This window comes from Moschus berezovskii, chromosome 11 (assembly GCF_049115385.1).
Source record: "Moschus berezovskii isolate FMDL1 chromosome 11, NW_MosBer_1.0, whole genome shotgun sequence".
Taxonomy (NCBI): Eukaryota; Metazoa; Chordata; class Mammalia; order Artiodactyla; family Moschidae; genus Moschus; species Moschus berezovskii.
This window is the reverse complement of record NC_142470.1, coordinates 18,355,035-18,374,519: the sequence shown is the minus strand read 5'-3', so window position 1 is coordinate 18,374,519 and position 19,485 is coordinate 18,355,035. Positions and strand designations below refer to the sequence as shown.

The following is a 19,485-nucleotide window of genomic DNA, read 5'->3' as shown; positions in this document are numbered from 1 at the left end:
CCTAACCTCTTCTCGTCGCGCACAGCTAATAAATTGCATTAACAAAGCGCTTCAGCTACTACCGTGGCTTAGCGGGCATCCCTCCCCAGCGCCGCCCCTACCCCGGCCCTAATTCCTTCTAGGATTCACGCGCAGTCCTGTTTGTCCAGAGATCTCAAGAGCACCAGGGAAAACGGCGTGCTAAATCCAATTGCTTTTCAACCGTCTGATCTTGTAGGGAGATCACCTTTCAGCCCCGTTCAAAGAAAGCAAAGTTTGGAAAGTTTGGCGGAGGGGCCGATTTAACTACCAGCACGGCAAATATTTAGTTACAAACGCGTTTGGCTTTCACAAAGGATTTTCCTGTGACTTTTGTTCCGGTCACCAAATTAAAAAAGAAAATTAACTTGAGCGAGAGATAAGGGCTTGGAAAACAACCCCGGGCCGCCCGCGAGCTGGCGGGCGCGGGGCTGGCGTCGCCAAGTCTGCGCCGCCCCGAGGCGCGCGTCGCGGGGGTCCGGACCCCACGGGGAGCCCGGGTCACCGCTCGGACCCCGGGCCGCCGCCCACCGTGCGCCTCCTCTCGCGGCACGCAGCGCCCCGGCCGCTGGGCTGCCCGCCGGCGTCCGTGGGAAACCGCGGTAACCCTCTCCAGCCAGCGACAAGGGCGGGCTTGTCCGGAATCAGGCTGCATCTTAATATTATAATACGGCCCCCAAAGCAAAACCCGAGGCCCCGCTTGCGAGTCTCTTAACAAGAAACACATTGTGCGCTTTTTTTTTTTCCGCCGTTTTGGCCGAAGCCACATTGGCGCGCTGGCCACGGTACTGTGAGCCAAGTCCATGACTTCAGAGGGGAGGAACCCGCCTGCCCCGCACCACGTGCGCGCCCGGCCCGGATGGCCACCCCGCCGCGCCCTGCCGCCCCGTCCCGCTGACAGGTCAGGGGCTCCGGCCGGGGCCGGGGCGCGCTCGGCGGACACGCGTCCTGCGCCCGCGGCGCTCTGGACCCAGCCTTTTCCCGACTCGGGGAGGTATCCAGGAGGCGCCAGTGCGGGTAACTGATCGCTGGCCGCTCAAGTCGGCTGGTGGAGACGCTTTATTTTAAAATACTTTGACAGCCTTCTATGTCCCACACCTCCAAGCCCCAAGTCTTTGGGGCTTTTACTCCCAGGTTCTACCATCTCTCTTCCCTAAAAAGGACAATTTACAGTATACCTCCTCTCAACTGGAAATAGCTCGAGGGTTCTGCAAGCCCTCTGACCCCTGTCACATGTCACTGCCGTCCCTGTCCAGAGGAGGTGACAGGATCTAGGGCTGCATTTTCAGGGAGGTGAGTGCTGGGGACCTGTGGGGGTGCCCCGGGGGGAGCAGTCCTGGGCACCCACCCTCAGCCCGGTGGTGATCACGCTGTCTTCCCAGCGCTGTTGATGTCAGGACCCTCATCTGTTTTTCTGCTAACGCTGCCTATCAACCAGACTGTTTCTACCGGTTAAGTGGTCCGTTTCATCTTAACCATTTCTGGCTTTCCTGGAGTCTTTGTAAAGAGCACAGATACATTACATTTCAAAGCAAAAAGGGAATTGTGATGACCTTCTTTATTTTAAAATTTTTATTGGAGTACAGTTGATTTATGGGGCTCCCCAGGTGGCTCAGTGGTAAAGAATCTGCCTGTCAATGCAGGAAAGGCAGGCAGGAGACCTGGTTAGATAGCTGGGGGACAAGATCTGGAAAAGGAAATGGCAATCCACTCCAGTATTCGTGCCTGGAGAATCCCATGGATTCTGTAGCCTGGCGGGCTACAGTCCATGAGATTGCAAGAGTCAGACGTCATTTAGCAACCAAGCTCTGGCACACACACACTTGCACACAATTGATTTACAATGCTGTGTGAGTTTCAAGTGTACAGCAAAGTGAATCAGTTATACATTTGTATGTATCCACTCTTTTTTAAAGATTCTTTTCCATATAGGCCATTACCCAGTAGTGAGTAGAGTTCCCTGTCCTATACAGTAGGTTTCTTTTTTTTTTAAGTCTTTATTTTCATTTCTTCTGTTACGTATGTGTGTGTGTGTATGTGTGTGTTGGTCACTTAGTCCTGTATGCTTTTTTCGACCCCATGGATTGTAGCCCACCAGGCTTCTCTGTCCATGGGGATTCTCCAGGCAAGAACACTGGAGTGGGTTGCCTTTTCCTTCTCCTACAGTAGGATTTTTTAAATTAGTTATCTAGTGTATATATAGTAGTGTGTATCTGTCAGTCCCAATCTCTCAGTTTTATCCCCCTAACCCCCTTATCCCCTGGTAACCATGAGCTTGTTTTCTAGTGATGGCCGTCTCTAAGGGGAGGTTAATCATTCACACTAGGTCAGAACAATCATTTACAAGCTCGTCACAGCTTGCCTGTTTTGCTCTTCACTTTGCCCCCATGAGTTAGGAGAGGCAGATGCTGCCTCCGTTTTACAGAAGGAGAAGCTTAGGCATAGAAGAATGACAGACGCCTCTGTGAGCCCACACTCCCTAGAACAGTACCTGTGATGAACCAGAGGTGTGTGGCCTTGACCCCAGGTGGGATGTCAATTACTTCTTTAACCTTGAAATTTGTTCCAGTTCTGCAGGGAATTTATAAAACACTGTGCTTTCCCCTTCCTCAGGTATTAACACTGAGGGACTGAGCCTGACTCTCTATTGACAGAAGTTCAACTCAGGTCTGAGGACTTCGCTTCTTAGTGCAGGTAACCGTTACAGACAGAGTCCTAGGGCCCACATACCTAGAAATTCTGCTTAATTGGGTTTGGTGAGTGGCCAAGGAAATGCTGAGGAGACATGGATGCAGGTGGTGCAGGTCCCACACTGATGGACTGACAGGTAACCTGTGAAATCAGTCCTGCAGAAGGTGCGGTTCGCCTCTTGAGGACCCGTGCATTTGTTTTTGGAAAGCCCAAGCAAACAAGGAAGACAAGGGGTGTGTTGCATTTACCCCATCCTTTCTTTCTCCCTCGTTTGTTCTTCCTTCCTGATGTTCCAATATTCTTTCTTTTAGAAGGAAATTTTAAAAGTTTTTTTTTTTTAATTGTTGGCTGTGCTGGGTCTTCCCTGCGGCACATGGACTTTCTTCAGTAGCTGCAAGCGGGGGCTCCTCTCCAGTTGTGGTGCTTGGGCTTCTCATTGCAGTGGCTTTTCCTGGGGCAGGTGGGCTCTGGGAGCATGCGCCTCAGTAGTTGTGGCCTGTGGGCTCAGCTGCTCCGAGGCGTGTGGAATCTTCCTGGACCAGGGCTCAAACCTGTGCCCCCCAAGTTGGCAGGTGGACTCCCAACCACTGGACCATCAAGGACGTCCTTTTAAAATATTCATTTATTTGGCTCCACCAGGTCTTAGTCATGGCACGTGGGATCGAATTCCCTGACCAGGGATCAAAGCCAGGCCCCCTCCGTTGGGAGCACGGAGTCTTAGCCACTGGACCGTCAAGGAAGTCCCTCCACTATGCTTTCTTTTATTATTTCCTTTCTTGTTCTTTAGACATTGTTTAAGGGTAGGTCTGCCGGTGACAAGCTCTCTCAGTTTTCCTGCGTCTGAGAAATCTTGTTATCTTCTTGATTCCTGATAGATGTTTTTGCTGGATCTAGACTTCTGGGCTAGAATTCTTTCCGCATTTGACATGCTATGCCACTTTAGCCTCTATGGTTTCTGATGAGAAATCTGCTGTTTCTCAAATTGTTTATTCCTTTGTAAATAAGATGCTTTTCCTCCCTGTTCTTTGTATCTTCAGTTTTCAGAAACATGTCCATGATGTATCTTGGTAAGGATTTCTCTGTTTTTCCATTTTGAAGGTGTCTCAGCTTCTTGACTCTGTAGGTTTAAGTCTTTTGCCAAATTAGAAAATTTTTCAGCCATTTTTCCTTAACATACTTTGTCAGCTCCTCCCTCTTTTTCCTCTCTGGGGCTCTGATGACAAGAATGTTAGATCTTTTCTTTTAGTCCTACAGGTTTGTGAGGCTGTCCTTTATTGTGTGTGTGTGTGGGGGGGTGGTCTACTTTTTTCTGATGGTCAAATTGGATTATTTCTATTTTTCTATCATCAAGTTTTCTACTTTGGCCACCTGACGTGAAGAACTGACTTATTGGAAAAGATCCTGATGCTGGGAAAGATTGAAGGTGGGAGGAGAAGGGGACGACAGAAGATGAGATGGTGGGATGGCATCACCAACTTGATGGACATGAGTTTGAGCAAACTCCAGGAGTTGGTGATGGACAGGGAAGCCTGGTGTGCTGAAGTCCATGGGGTCACAGAGTCGGAAATGACTGAGTGACTGAACTGACCTGATGCTCAAGTTCACTGATTCTTTTCACTGCTCTCTCCATTTTGCTTTTTGAACATATCCAGTGAGTGTTTTAGGAGAAGGCACTGGCACCCCACTCCAGTACTCTTGCCTGGAAAATCCCATGACAGAGGAGCCTGGTAGGCAGCAGTCCATGGGGTCGCTGAGAGTCGGACACGACTGAGCGACTTCACTTTCATGCATTGGAGAAGGAAATGGCAACCCACTCCAGTGTTCTTGCCTGGAGAATCCCAGGGATGGGGGAGCCTGGTGGGCTGCCGTCTGTGGGGTTTCACAGAGTCGGACACGACTGAAGCGACTTAGCAGCAGCAGCAGTGAGTGTTTTGCTTTGGCTATTGTACTTTTCATTTTGAAATTTTCCATTTGGTTCTTGTCTATATCTTTTATTTCTTTACTGAGATTTTCTATTTTTTCCATTTTTTGGAGAGTATTCAGAATTGCTCCTTGAAAGACATTTTTTTCTTTTGTGGCTGCTATAAAATCCTTAATAGTTAATTCCAACATCATGTCAACTCAGTGTTGGCAACTGTATTCTTTTCCCATTCAATTGAGCTTTTCCTTTTTCTTAGAAAGAAGAGTGATGTTGGTTTGAAACCTGGAACGTTTTGGGTGTTATGAAACTCTGGATCTTATTTACATCTTCTGTGAGAGCAAGTCTCTGCTGCCGCCACCCTGGCTGGGGGTGAGGGAGTGGGGTGGGGGAAGACGTGCCTCGGCTTCATCCTTCACAGTGGAGGGTGAAGACCTCTTGCTTCTGGAAGGGTGTGGATGCCCCAGCTCCTCACCCAACTCCTGCTGAGACCACCCTGTGGGGAGGGGGAGCAGGACCTGGTTACTGCTGGGTAGGGGTGAGAGTCCAGGCTCCCATGTGATCTCTGTTGATGCTCTTGAGGGGGCTCCTTGCTGAGGAGCACCGCTGCTCCCCACCCCACCATCTGTATCACCACCCTGTCATGGAGGGAGGCGGAGAGGCAGGCTCTCCACTTGGCCTTTGTGATGGGGGTGGAGTTGGTGCCTGCGCTCTATCTGTGGTGATTCTTTCGAGCCACATAATTATTGTGTGGAAGTTTGCTGTCTTACCAGGCTGCCTCGTTCCTGGTCTGCTGCTTGAGAGTGCAGGCTTTTCTTTTTCTTTTTCTGTGTCCATGGAGGCTTCTGGGTACCTACTTCCCCAGATCCCCGGTCCAGGATATAAGAAGCACAAAGAAAACCCAGGGAAAACATCACCATGTCCTTCCTTGGCCCCCAAAGTCAGCAGCTAATCTGCCCGTCTCTCCGCCTTTCAGAGTCTCCCGATGTCTGTTTTCTTGCTGATCTCCAGGGTTTTTGCTCTCCTTAGCAGGAGGAATGAGGAGAAGTACATCTACTCCATCTTGCCTGGAATAGAAGTACCAAGTGTTTATCATTTAATGAAATGGAGAACATGAAGCAGTGGTCTCTGTTTGAAGAAAGCTATTCACATTTCTTTATTGTTTGGACTTGCAAGTGCTTTCCCAGGTACATTATTTCATCAAGTCCTGGATTTAAAAAAAAATAAAAAATATGATTTAACTGTTGTTTTCATCAAGCCCAATCAGGCCCTGACAGCAGGTGTGTAGAGGCATCCTTACATCTGATGGTTGTCGAGTCCCCAGTCTAAATGAGTACTGTCCTCACGCTTGGCTGGAAGAATTGCTTAGAATTCTTTTCAGTGGAGTCTGATTCATTCCACTAGCACCGTCTGGGTCCTGGCTATCTGGACAAGCTGAAGGGATCTTTCCCCTCCCACGGCAGGGTTCTGCTTGTGTTGCTAATGCAGCTGGCGCTCCGGCTCTATCATTTCTCCTTGGCAGATCCAGCCCCAGTTGCATGTCTGCTGGGCACCTAGCTCAGAGGGGCCCCGTGCCTGGGGGTTAATGCACTGCAGGTGTTATCTTGAGAATCTTAACAATTCTATCTTTCAGTTGTATTTTCTGAGTGATATTTGATGGGAAAATGGAGTATGTACTGGGGGTTGGTGCCTGGACTGTTTGGGGGGTCCCATCTCCCTACCTCTCTGGGTTCTTGCCACTTGTTCCCTGCCTCTTGCTGATCCACCACTGCTCCTCTGTCCCCCAGAACCTAGGACTGGGGGCAGGAACGGTCAGAGTGGGTGAGTGTGGCCCGAATGCTGAGTTGAATGCCAGGGCCCTGGGCACCTGTGTCTTTATTTGCCTAAGTGTCCTTGTGACCAAGAGAATGCCATTAAATCACAAATGGACCTTGATGGCAAGTGGAGAGAGATGTAGAAGAAAAGAAGAATTCTTTTTTCTGCTGTTTGAATGAGGTGGGTGGGCTGCACTCTCACTTTGCAGTGGTCCCTGAAATTTATTCAGCTCCTTCACTGATAGTTTTTGAGGTCACTACTCACCAAAGATGCCCTTTAATGAACTATGCTTCCAAGGGTTCATCCTTCCCAGACTGGACCTGGGGAGGCCCTGTGCACCCAAGAGAATGCAGTGGGTGTGGTCCTGTGTGATTTCCCAGGTTACCGTCGAGGACGCCTTCTAGTTTCCATTTTGCTTTCTTGGCTCTTCTCTTCCAGTCTCCATGGAAGAAATCTGGGCCTCTTGGAATCCAGCATGCTTTGGGGAATCCAGGCTCCCTGCATGGAGAGGCCACACAGAAAGAGCTAACAGAGGAAAGGGCCAGTCCTGGTTCCCACATCATCCCAGTTAAACACCCCACTGTGAGTTAAGGAGACACCTTGGATGTCCAACCTAGAAAAGCTTGGAGGCGACCTCACCCCAGCCGCTAACAGACCACATTCAGCTGAGGATCCAAGCCATAAGGTTATGAGAGAAGGAACTGTGGTCTGGAACCACTACGCTTTGGAGCAGCTTGTTACACTGATGACTAAACTGCCACCAAAAGAGAAACTAGAGATGGGGGGTTGGCGGGGGTTGCTGGTGAAGCAGGGTTTCCAAGTGTAATCTTACATATGCCTCGTAGCTGTAATCATTGATAACTTATTTCGGCTTTTCCCCCCTGAAGGTTTTACAACAAATGGTTTACAATACACAGAATAAGTGTATCTCCACGTTTAACAAAAACGCCTTACTTTTTAAAAGTATCTGATGTTTTATTTGACACTGTGGAGCATGTATTCAGGTATATAGTGTGAGTCTGGCTTCCCCAGTGGCTCAGTGATAAAGAATCCACTTCCCAATACAGGAGCTGCAGCAGACATGAGTTTAATATCTGTGTTGGGAAAAACCCTGGAGGAGGAAATGTCAACCCACTCCAGTACTCTTGCCTGGGAAATCCCACGGACAGAGGAGCCTGGCGGACTACAGTCCATGGGGTTGGACATAGCTGAGTGTGCAGACACATAGTGTGGGTCCATTTTTAACCAATTGGAATCCCTGATAACTTTCCCCAAATGTATAAAGTTTATCCGGAGAAGGCAATGGCAAGCCACTCCAGTACTCTTGCCTAGAAAATCCCATGGATGGAGGAGCCTGGTAGGCTGCAGTCCGTGGGGTCGCTAAGGGTCGGACACGACTGAGTGACTTCACTTTCACTTTTCACTTTCACGCATTGGAGAAGGAAATGGCAACCCACTCCAGTGTTCTTGCCTGGAGAATCCCAGGGATGGGGGAGCCTGGTGGGCTTCCGTCTATGGGGTCGGACACGTGTCGGACACACAGAGTCGGACACGACTGAAGTGACAGCAGCAGCAGCAGCAGCATAGAGTTTATCACCATAATGGATCACTATATTTTTTGAACCCAAACCAAGTAGGATAAATGGCCTGACTGACTCCAGGGCCCTGGGGAGGACGGGAAAGCTGGGCAGGAGAGGAAGGTGACCATCCGTGGACCACCCCCAGCCTCTCTGGCATGGGAGTAAGAGCATCTGGGACCCCCAGACATTCTAGAAACTGTATCATAGAAACACCTCATCACTTCTCAGCATCAAGATCTTAAGGTGATTTTGGTGTTTTTCTCTACACGTTATGGATTTGTGTGTGGAGCCATCAGGCTTCCTAGTTGGGCCAGGTTCTTCATCCCATTGTCTCACTGATTTGACTTCCAGGGACCCCTGGGGATACTGTTTTCCCCCTGAAAGACCCTGTTGGCATGAGAACTCTAAGGCTGAGTACCGAGAAAGAGGCTGGAGTCCTCTGACTGTAGCTGTTGGCAGCTGCCAGAAAGCTGCCATCTGTCTTCCTGCAATGCCATCTCAGGGTGGTCATTTCTGGTCCTGAGACTAGAGTCAGGAGGGGACTGGTGCAGCTACAGTTCATGAAGTCCTGCCCAGAAGCCCTGAGCCCCGCTTTTCCAGAGATCTTGGCCTGGTCTCCATAAACCCTACAAGACCCTTCGGGTGGGACCAGCTCGCTCTTCATCTCACCTGGCAGGAAACTGCCCTGTCACCCATCCTGTCAATGCAGCCAGCAGGTGGGAGCCAGGGTCTGGGCCTGTCCTATCTGATGTCAAAGTCTCCCCTCTGCCCTAAGTTACTTAATGAGACTCTCTCAAAGTGTATTCAATCCATTTAACTATCATTGTGAGAAATGCTTGCTTAAAAAAGAAAGAAACACTGGCAATGGATATTTTACAAGTATTTGAAACATAACATTTTGAAATAAAATATTCCTAACCCTCCTCACCATGTCTGAGGGTCCCAGTGAGCTGATGGTCACCGGTAGGAACAAAAGCCCACGCACCGTAGGTGGGGCTGGAAGAAGTGATGCTGAGACTGGAGTATCCCTGAGCGCAGGTGGTCCTCAGAGCAGCCTCCCCATGGGGAGCCCCCAGCACTGCCGCCCGTGGTATGTGATGTGGGGAGAGTGCAGGCCCTTCTGACTCTGAGAATCTGGATGGTAACAGCACCTCGCTCTGGATGGCATCTTGAACATCCTCTGCCACCCGCTACTTCTTTTACCTTCAGTCTTCCCCAGCATCAGGGTCTTTTCCAATGAACTGGCTCTTTGCATCAGGTGGCCAAAGTATTGGAGTTTCAGTTTTCAGCGTCAGTCCTTGCAATGAATATTCAGGGTTGATTTCCTTTAGGATGGACTGGTTGGATCTCCTTGCAGTCCAAGGGACTCTCAAGAGTCTTCTCCAGCATCACCTCCCACTAGCTCCTCATAGAAATCCCTCTCTCTGCCAATGACAGAGACACTCTGCCAGTGTCATCTTCAAAGATGTCTCCGGACATTGCTAGATGTCTCCTGGTGGGGTGGGGTGGAGCAAAGTCACCCTGGCTGAGAACCACTGTCTCGTGGCCCCACCTTACCGCAGGGAGGCTGGGAAAGGTAGCCCAGACGTCTGATCGGAAAGAAAAGAAAGCTCATTTAGATCCTGCTGGCCAGTCTCTCTCTCTCAGTGACCTCAGGAGGTTCTTCTGGTGCTGTGGGGACACTGGAAGGGTCCAGTGCAGAGCCATTTCTACGGGTTGGGGGGTGGGTAGCAGAGCCTGAGGGATGGGACAGGAGCTGCACAGGACAGGGGGCATCTGGAAACCAGCTGCCACTGTGGTCAATAGCCTTGAGTGTTTATTTGTGAGCAGACGAAGAGGAAATGACCAAATGAAGAGGAATAGCCCCATCATTCTCGAACACTTACTTAAAAAATGTGACTGAGTTCCCAGGCTGCCCTGGGGTGGGAATGGAGGTGACTGGCTGCCGTGTCACAGGGAGGGGGCTTTGATGTCCTTACTTGAGGACCCTTGAATCATGCAGAAAGCAGAATAGATTGGGGTTCCCAGGGGTAAAAATCTGGGATTTGCTGTCTTCCCTGGAAGGGGCTGTCATCTGGAGGCCCGGTGAAAGGGTAACTCCACTGCCCGCGTGGCGTGCTGCCTGTGCACGTGGAAGAGGAAACATGTAGGAAGTTGTTTTCATAGCTTCTTTTTATTAGCGTTTATATGAGTTAATGAGCATGCAAACAGATCTGGCAAAAATGTCGGTAGTAAAACAACCAATATGGTCTTAAAGAGGGAAGTCACCAGCTTGTGAGGAATCAGATCTTACCTTAGCTGGAAAACAAGACAGATTTTCCAAGCTCAGATATGCAGCCACTGTGAGTTGTGGTATAGTAAAATAGAGCTCAAAGACAGGTTCCTTCCCACCCACCCACCCATCCACCCAATCATCCATATACCCACCCATTCACCCATCCATCCACCCACTCATTCACCCACCCATCCACCCACCCATCTATACCATAGATCCATCCAGTATTTACTGAACACCTACTATGTATCAGGCACTTTTCCAAGAACTTGAGTATCATCAGTGAACAAAATTGAAAACCATCCTGACCACCAGGATGTTCCATCCTACTGGGGAGAGAGATAAAGAAGCAAAACTGTTGAGTAAATCACAGAGGTTATTAGAAGATGATGAAGATTGGCAATAAAGCAGGGATGGGAATGTGCAGTGCCAGTAGCAAGGTGCAAAAGTGACCGTTTCAAATAGGGTGGTCCTGATAGGCTGCATGGAGAAGGTGACATTTGAACAGAGCCTTGAGAAAGTAGTCTCCCCGGTCACTTTGCTGGAACTTGAGTATAAAGGAGGAAAGGGCTGGACACTCGTTAGCCTGTACCTGATCCCAACAACAACCCAACAGAAGCAGCTACAGATTTAGGGACTGTGCTTTAGTGTGAGTCAGAAGCTGAGACTCAGAGAGGTTAAGTAACAAGTCTAAGGTCACAGAGCCACTGAGTGTCAGGGTTAGGGAGTAAAGCCCGGGATGACAGATACACTTTTGTGCATTTTTCAGTCAAGTATGGGGAAAATAGTGAGGAAAGTTATTCTCAAGTGGAAGAGGGTAACAAAACCCATAGGCCACATTTCCACATCTGCTTAGAATTTGAGGGTCGTCTAGGCACTGGTAGGAATTGGCTGTTTTGTTCTTGAAAGCAGAGCCGGAGCAAAGCCAACTTGAATGATTTGGAAGTGTCTGGAATCTATGGATTTGTAGATCCAACCCCCGCCCCGCCGCCCCAACCCTGCCTCTACCTAACCTGAGGGTAGGAAGAAGGTTAGGGCTGAGAGTACTTTACACTTTTTCATAAGATCCTGGGCAATCCTGGGATCATGTTTTAGGGAACACTCCTGGGATCCCCAGCTTCTTAGCAGAGGTAGGAAGATGATCACCAAACCTGCATTTTAGATAAGATCTCCGAGGTGATTCTTATGGCCAAAAAGTGACTAGAAGTAGCCATTTTGTTATGCAATGAAGGTTCCTACTTTGGGGACATTGAAGGAACTGTAGGTAAAAACCACTCAAACTTACCCATTTCCATTTAAATATACAGCTACTGATAATCAAAGTCAATTAGTTCGTTGACTTTTGAATGTATGCCATACAATATTCAATACTACAGTGCTTAGTCACTCAGTCGTGTGTGACTCTTTGTGACCCCATGGACTGTAGCTAGCCAGGTCCCTCTGTCCATGGGATTTCCCAGACAAGAATACTGGAGTGTATTGCCGTTCCCTTCTCCAGGGGATCTTCCCAACCCAGGGATTGAATCTGGGTCTCCTGTATTGCAGGCAGATTCTTTACTATCTGAGCCACCAGGGAAGCCCTCATACAATACTGGACAGGACAAATTAAAAACAAAAACAAGAACAATGTAAGCAGTCCTTATCTTTTGCTAGTGATAAAACTCTGTTGTTGTTTTTTTTTTTAATTTTTATTTAACACCGTTTCTGTCTACATGTGTCTTTAGTCCTGCTCATTGCTCTGGCTTCCTCTCAGCTATGCTCTTCTGTAGGCAAAGTTCTCGAAATTCAGTATTAACAGGACTTTACTGTTTGGTGAGAACCATGCTGCTTTCGCTCTTTGTGGAACCTTGTCCTGATTCGTCCAGCTCTGCCGTCCCCTCCCCGTCCCTCCAGGGAGGCCCGGCCGCGGCTGCCTCAGCTGTTTTGGTTGCCCTCTTCCCGGATTTCTCCGGGCGAGTGACTCAGCATGACTCAGCAACCTGGATTTAGGGGAGCAAGAATATTCTACCATGCAGCCAGCATATGGTGAACATTCACACTGCTTAGAAAAATCATTGGAAATGAAACACACAGGAAAAAAAAAAAAAAAGCCCAGATTTCTTCACACCCAAATGAGAGATTGGGTCAAGGATGAGGAGGACAAGTTAGGAAAGGGCCGTCCGGCCGGGGCCCCAGAGCAGAGCGGCTGCCTCAGAGGTGAGCTGGGGAGGAAGGAGCGATAACACCTGGCCTTCCAGGTGGAGAGGGGCCCAGGCGGCCCTCCCGGGAACAAGGAGACAGCTGGCCATGAGAAAAACAACGCAAATACGTTCACTTACTGTGGGGAAAAGTACCCTTTATTCCCAACTTTTGAGCTCAGTGAATCTTTAGCTTCTCTTCGTCCCTTTTTCTTTCTCGGTGGCATGAAGGCATGGCTCTTTGAAAAGGCCACCCAGCCGCTGACACTTGGCAGTCTTTCCAAGTGGGATTTTGAGGCTGTGAATCCTGCCGGGAGGGCCCTTCCGACACCCCTCCTTGGAAAGCCGGAGCGAGCTCTCGGACGGTTTCTAGGGTCATTGTGTTAAGCCTCTGGGTAGAGAACAGCCTCTTTGAAGCAGCTGGTTTGGGCTGGCCTCCTCGTCCCGGGATGGTTTCTCGGTATTTGGTGCTCACGTGACTGAGAACATACGCTGGATTCCTCGCCTTTTAGAGTCTGCTGTTTTCTTCATCTGAAGTAGCTTGTTATGCTTCAGAAAGATTTTGCTTTTTAGGTCATAAAGTGGAGCTTGAAAACTGGAAGAGGCTTTTGTTTTTTTTGCATGTGTATATTTTGTTTTAATGTCTTGACTCTGTGCTGAATGCTTGAAGGGTCTTGGAGCAAGAGACAGGAACTTGAAGCTGGCGTGGAGAGGTTTCTGTTGGATGTCCAGCCCATGCTAAGGGAGTGGCATTGAAGGGTCAGTCTTGGACTCGGGGTTAAGACCTGAGGCAGATGGACTGGGTGGCTTTCAGGCAGTCACTCTCTCTCCTGCCAACCTGGTTTGGTTCTTTGAACAACAGCTAATGCCCTTGGAACGTTCTCGCAGAATACGCTCCCTGAGAGCAGGGCCTGGTTCATCCTTTATACCCCGGTATCCCAATACCAATGAAGAAGGAAATGACAACCCACTCCAGTACTCTTGCCTGGAGAATCCCATGGGCAGAGGAGCCTGGCAGGCTACTGTCCATGGGGTTGCAAGAGTCGGACATGACTTAGTGACTAAACCACCACCACCCCAATACCTACAACAGTGTATGGCACTACATCAGGGCGCATGAAGTGATAGATGAAGATGCATTTGAAATGTTGTTTGCAATGAAAATTTCTCTTAAGAGGTAAGGGGAAGAGGTGTAAATTAAGAGTTTGGGATTAACCTATACATACTGCTATGGGCTTCCTAGGTGGTGCAGGGGTAAAGACTCTGCCTGCCAACGCTGGAGATGCAGCAGACTCAGTTCAGCTCCTGGGTCGGGAAGATCCCCTGGAGAAGGAAATGGCAACCCACTCCAGTATCCTTGCCTGGAGAATCCCATGGACAGAGGAGCCTGGTGGGTTACAGTCCATGGGGTCACAAAGTCGGACACAACTGAGCACATATGCACCTCTGTGTGATATATAAATGGGTAACCAACAGAGACGTACTGTATAGCACAGGGAACTCTACTCAACATTTTGTAACAACTCATAAGGGAAAAGAATCTGAAAAAGAATACACTCACATACTGAATCACTTTGCCGTGCACCTGAAGCCAACACAATATTGAAAATCAGCTACACTTCCATTTTAAAAAAGAAAAGTTCTCTACATCAAAGAGCATTCACTGATTCTTACTCTGAAACAAGGGATCAAGGACCTCCCTGGTGGTCCAGTGGCTAAGACTCTGAGGTTCCCAATGCAGGGGGCCTGGGTTCCAGCCTGGGTTCGATCCCTACGGCCAGGGAACTAGATCCCCTGTGCCACAGCTAAGATCTGTTGCAGCCAAATAAATAAATAGTAAAAAAATCATAGGATGCCATTTGAAAAAGAAACAAAAGACATCAGTGTTTCCACTTCCTCCCAAATCAGCAGGATCGTGGCAATGAGAAGACCTGCGTGTGTACTGAAAAATGTTTGCTGAGCAAGGGGTCCCAGGGAGAAGCAAGAGCTGAAGAACACGGTGCCGAACGGAAGTGCCGGACATCCACCGCTGAGCAAGGACTGTGAAACCATTCACGGATGGATTTTGATCGTCAGGGAATAGACACCAAATGTTTTTTGATCCTGTCAGGATCAAGAGAAAAACCAGTAGTTCAGTGATTGCTTTTAAAAAAATAATAATTTATTTATTTTAATTGGAGGCTAATTACTTTATAATATTGTAGTGGTTTTTGCCATACATTGACATGAATCAGTCATGGGTGTACATGTGTCAGTGATTGCTTTTTAAAATCATGTGATGTTCACATGGCCTGACTTTCATTTTGTTATTTAATTTTTAACTGATAGTACTTCCTTCCAGCTTGCTTCTGAAAGAACATTGTATTTAGAGGTGACCTGCTGTTTACTAGAGTAGAGGGAAGACAGCATGGGACTTGTCAAAGCTGTCCCAGTTTTTCTTACACTGTACTGTTCCCCTGCCCCCACCATATAAAGCCTTTTGGAAATTTGAGTAAATGTCAGCTCTGATGTTTGTCCCATTCCCCTTCCCTCCACTACTATGGACTGAGTGTTTGTGTCCCCCACAAATTCATTGTGTTGAAGCCCTACACCCCAATGTGATGGTCTTTGCAGGTGGTCCTTTGGGAGGTGGTCAGGATTAGATGAGGTCACGCGGGTAGGGCCCTCATGGTGGGCTCAGTGTCCTTCTAGCTCAGCGGGTAAAGAACCTGCGTGCAATGTAGGAGACGTGGGTTCAATCCCTGGGTCAGGAAGATCCCCTGGAGAAGGAAATGGCAACCCACTCCAGTATTCTTGCCTGGAGAATCCCATGGACAGAGGAGCCTGGCAAGCTATAGCCCAGGTGGGTCGAAAAAGAGTCGGACACGACTGAAGCAATTCAACAACAACAGCGACAACAGAGGAGGCACCAGGGAGTCCGCGGCCCCCACCCCATGTGAAGAGCGGCTGTGGCCCTGAGGAGGGCAGAGGGCTCTTGCCAGACCCTGGACCTGCTGATGTCATGATCTAGGACTTCCAGCTTCCAGAGCTGTGAGAAGAAATGTTTGTCTTTTAAGCCCTGGACTGTGCTATGTTGTGACAGCGGCCTGAGCTGCTGCTGCTGCTGCTAAGTCGCTTCTGTCGTGTCCAACTCTGTGCGACCCCATAGATGGCAGCCCACCAGGCTCCCCCGTCCCTGGGATTCTCCAGGCAAGAATACTGGAGTGGGTTGCCATTTCCTTCTCCAGTGCATGAAAGTGAAAAGTGAAAGTGAAGTCGCTCAGTTGTGTCCGACTCTTATCGACCCCATGGACTGCAGCCTACCAGGCTCCTCCGCCCATGGGATTTTCCAGGCAAGAGCACTGGAGTGGGGTGCCATTGCCTTCTCCGAGCAACCTGAGCTACTACCCCACAAACACTCCCCACCTCAGACCTGGGTCCTGGCCCACTGAGGGCCGTTCCCACTGGAAGTCGTGGCTGCCCGGGGCCCAGGACCAGACATCTGACCCCCCACCGCTGCCCCTGCCTTCTGGGTCATGTCCTGACTCTGACCCGCAGGTTCTGCCCTGGCCTGTTGTCCAGCCTGAGCTCCTGCCTTGCATACTTGCTGCCCCTGGGACACCGGTTCACTCTCTTGCTGGGTGGGGGTGTGCTGGCATCCATCCAGCTCTCTGGGGCTCCCTTCACGCCCCCTGAGGGTGGCCCCATGTGTGGCCTCTCAAATGGCACTTCTTCTGGAATCTTCTCTGGCCCACTAGGGCCCCCTCCCTCAGGGCCGTCTGCACTGGACTGGGCTGCTTCCTGCTCAAGTCCCGTGAGCTCTTCAGCAGAGGGTCTGCGGTGGCCCGTGACCCTGGTGGGGAGCTCTGACCACAGACTCTTCGGGCAGAGTGATGTCCAGTGGGCAGGACTGCCCCGTCTCCATCGGGGCACTAGGGCTGAGGCTTGAAGTGTGGCCTTGACTTCAGCGCCGCTGGGAACATCAGGGATGCCAATGATCAGACCTCACCCCAGAGATGAATCAGAGGCCCTGGAGAGGGGCCAGGGGGTCTGTGGTGATCAACACCCTTCCTGGAGGGACTAGAAGAGAATGTGAGGGTCCCGTGAGGCTCCTCTGGCAGCCTCCACCCCCTCCCCCCATCCCCTGCCCACTCGGGTTTCAACAGAAGCCTCTAAACCCACCGGATTAGACCCCCGTGTCCTAAAGGAACCCTCAAAGGAGCTAGATTGTCACCCATCACTTAAAACCAAGGGTCCACCAGCCCACTGGAGATGAGGCCAGATCGGATTTTGGCAGAAAGGGAGCTGAGTGTCCATCAGTGGTTCCAGCTAAAGGCTGATCAGCGACTGCCTTGGGTCCTGGGCTGCTGGCCAAGCGCACCTGATGGGAGTGGGAGGCCGTGCTAATGAGGGCTGGTGGGGGAAGAGAAGGAGGTGAAAATGCCAGGTCAAAGTCTGAGACTCGAACGGAGGACGCTGCCTGGAATCCTGGTGATGCTGGCTGCTTTGTCAGGCCTGGACATTTAATTTGTCGTGTTCATGGACTTGCAAAACGTTCCTGCCAGAAACAAGCCCTGAAGGTCACTTTGTGCTGTTTTTAAAGTTAGTTGAGAACAGAGGTCGTGGCCACTCTTGTCTCCCTGCGGCCTCAGTTCACCCCGGGAAGTGGATGCTCTCAGAGCCTGGAGGGGAGGGGGGCCTCTTCTCCCCTAGGCTGCTAGAGGGTGGGGGTGAAGATCCAGGGGTGCCGGGAAGTCATCAGAATGGTTATGCCAGTTTCAGTAAGTCCACCCTGGTTATTGGAGGCTTTCGAAGAACTGAGGCTCCGTAACTCCTTTTTACTCCTGATTTTTGTTCATTTCTTGGGCCAAAGGGAAATTTGCACTCAGTGCCCACTCTATCCAGCATTTGCCGTGCTGAGAAACCAGAAACGTCACGGGGTTCCATCTCTGCCCTCCTCCGGGGAGCTCACAGGCAGAGCCACTCAGGGGGCAGACGTGCATAACCCAGCCCCCTCCTCAACTTTGATGTACCAAGCAGTGGTGTCAGGACTGGGGTCACCACATGAGTCACTCTCCAAAGCAGGACGTTTGTGACAGGAGCCGGGGACACCATTCACAGGCAAGGACCACCCCTCAAGCAGGCGTGAACTCAGACCCTTGAACTCAGGGCAAGTGAGGGGCAGGCTCGCCTCCCTGGGAACTGGTTGAGGGTAGTCATGAGGGGTTGCCACTGTCGTGTTGCAACCGAGCAAAGACACAGCACATAGCGGATGCCAAACACTGTGCTGACCCTTGTCTGTGTGCAGCAGGGAGGTGACAGGCATGGCCCTGTGGTTAAGGGCGGGTGGGATTTGATGTAAGAAAAAGCAGAGACACTACTTTGCCAACAAAGGTCCATCTACTCAAGGCTATGGTTTTTCCAGTGGTCACGTATGAATGTGAGAGTTGGACTATAAAGAAAGCTGAGCGCCCAAGAATTGATGCTTTCGAACTGTGGTGTTGGAGAAGACTCTTGAGAGTCCCTTGACTGCAAGGAGGTCCATCCAGTCCATCCTAAAGGAGATCAGTCCTGAGTGTTCATTGGAAGGACTGATGTTGAAGCTGAAACTTCAATACTTTGGCCACCTGATGCGACTCATTTGAAAAGGCCCTGATGCTGGGAAAGATTGAGGCAGGAGGAGAGGGGGATGACAGAGGATGAGATGGTTGGATGGCATCACCGACTTGATGGCCATGAATCTGGGTAAATTCTGGGAGTTGGTGATGGACAGGGAGGAGGCTTGGCGTGCTGCGGTCCGTGGGGTCGCAAAGAGTCAGACACGACTGCAATGAACTGAACTGAACTGACAGATTGGCATGGAAGGTGGCAGTTGGCTAGGTGAGGATGCAGCGGGTCCCCAGCTTCGTAGCTGCGTCCCGGAGCATGCCTGATCTCCTCCCATATCGCCTGCTTCCGCACAAATGAGGCCACAGCCATTTTCTCCCAGCCAAACTGGGACCCTACCGTTACCCTGCTCCCAGCCGCTCCTAGCTGCCCACAGTTGGCAAAACAGCAGGAACTCTGTGCCCAGGTACCCCTCTGTGGGTCCCCATCCTGGAGGCTCAGCCTTCCCCAGGTGGCCTCCTCACTTTTTCTCCCTCAGTCTCTGCTCAGAGGCCCTGAGATGCTGCTTACCCACAGCTTCTGGGGAGGTTTTTACGGCCTGCTGCCCTATCCCCTCTTCAGAAAGGCCTTCTTGGCTGCCCTCTGGCAGGTGCAGGCCCCTCTGCCACTCTCTCGGCCACGCTTTGTTCCGTATCAGACCCTGACTGGGGGTGGGGCCCGTCTCTCACACTTCAACTCCCCTGCAGTGACCCCAGGAGATCAGCTGCATTTTTGTTCTAATCTCTTGTCCCCCACAGTGACCATGACAGTGTAGACGATTCTCAGATAGCTGCCGAGTCAGTTGACTTTAGTCTCCTGATGCATCTCCAGGAAAGGAGATCCCTCTGTCCACTGGGTGCCACCTCCAGTGTCTTCTAGGAACACGGAGCATTGGTGCTAGGGAATCTTGGGGTTGGGCGGGATCCCGGGGATGGCCTGTCCAGTGACCCCTCCAGGGCACATGCGTGGCCCTTGTGTCTGCCCTGGGACCTAGGGTCTCAGTTTAGTTCAGTCACTAAGTCGTGTCCGACTCTTTGCGACCCCATGGATTGCAGCACGCCAGGCCTCCCTGTCCATCGCCACCTCCTGGAGTTTACTCAAATTCATGTCCATCAAGTCGGTGATGCCATCCAACCATCTCATCCTCTGTTGAACCCTTCTCCTCCTGCCTTCACTCTTTCCCAGCATCAGGGTCATTTCTAAGGAGTCAGTTTTTTGCATCAGGTGGCCAAAGTATTGGAGTTTCAGCTTCAGCATCAGTCCTTCTAATGAATATTCAGGACTGATTTCCTTTGGGATGGACTGGTTGGATCTCCTTGCTGTCCAAGGGACTCTCAAGGGTCTTCTCCAACACCACAGTTCAAAAGCAAGGGTCTCATACTCAGG

General features: G+C 50.4%; 1 long non-coding RNA gene across 1 annotated transcript; it reads left to right on the top strand.

The window, feature by feature from the left end:
* The first annotated feature begins 793 nt into the window (after positions 1-793).
* Positions 794-14,959, top strand: LOC129539630 (uncharacterized). The gene is made up of 3 exons (XR_008682492.2): positions 794-1,311; positions 2,632-2,712; positions 14,383-14,959. It is a non-coding gene; the product is annotated as an uncharacterized LOC129539630 (long non-coding RNA).
* Positions 14,960-19,485: the final 4,526 nt, after the last annotated feature.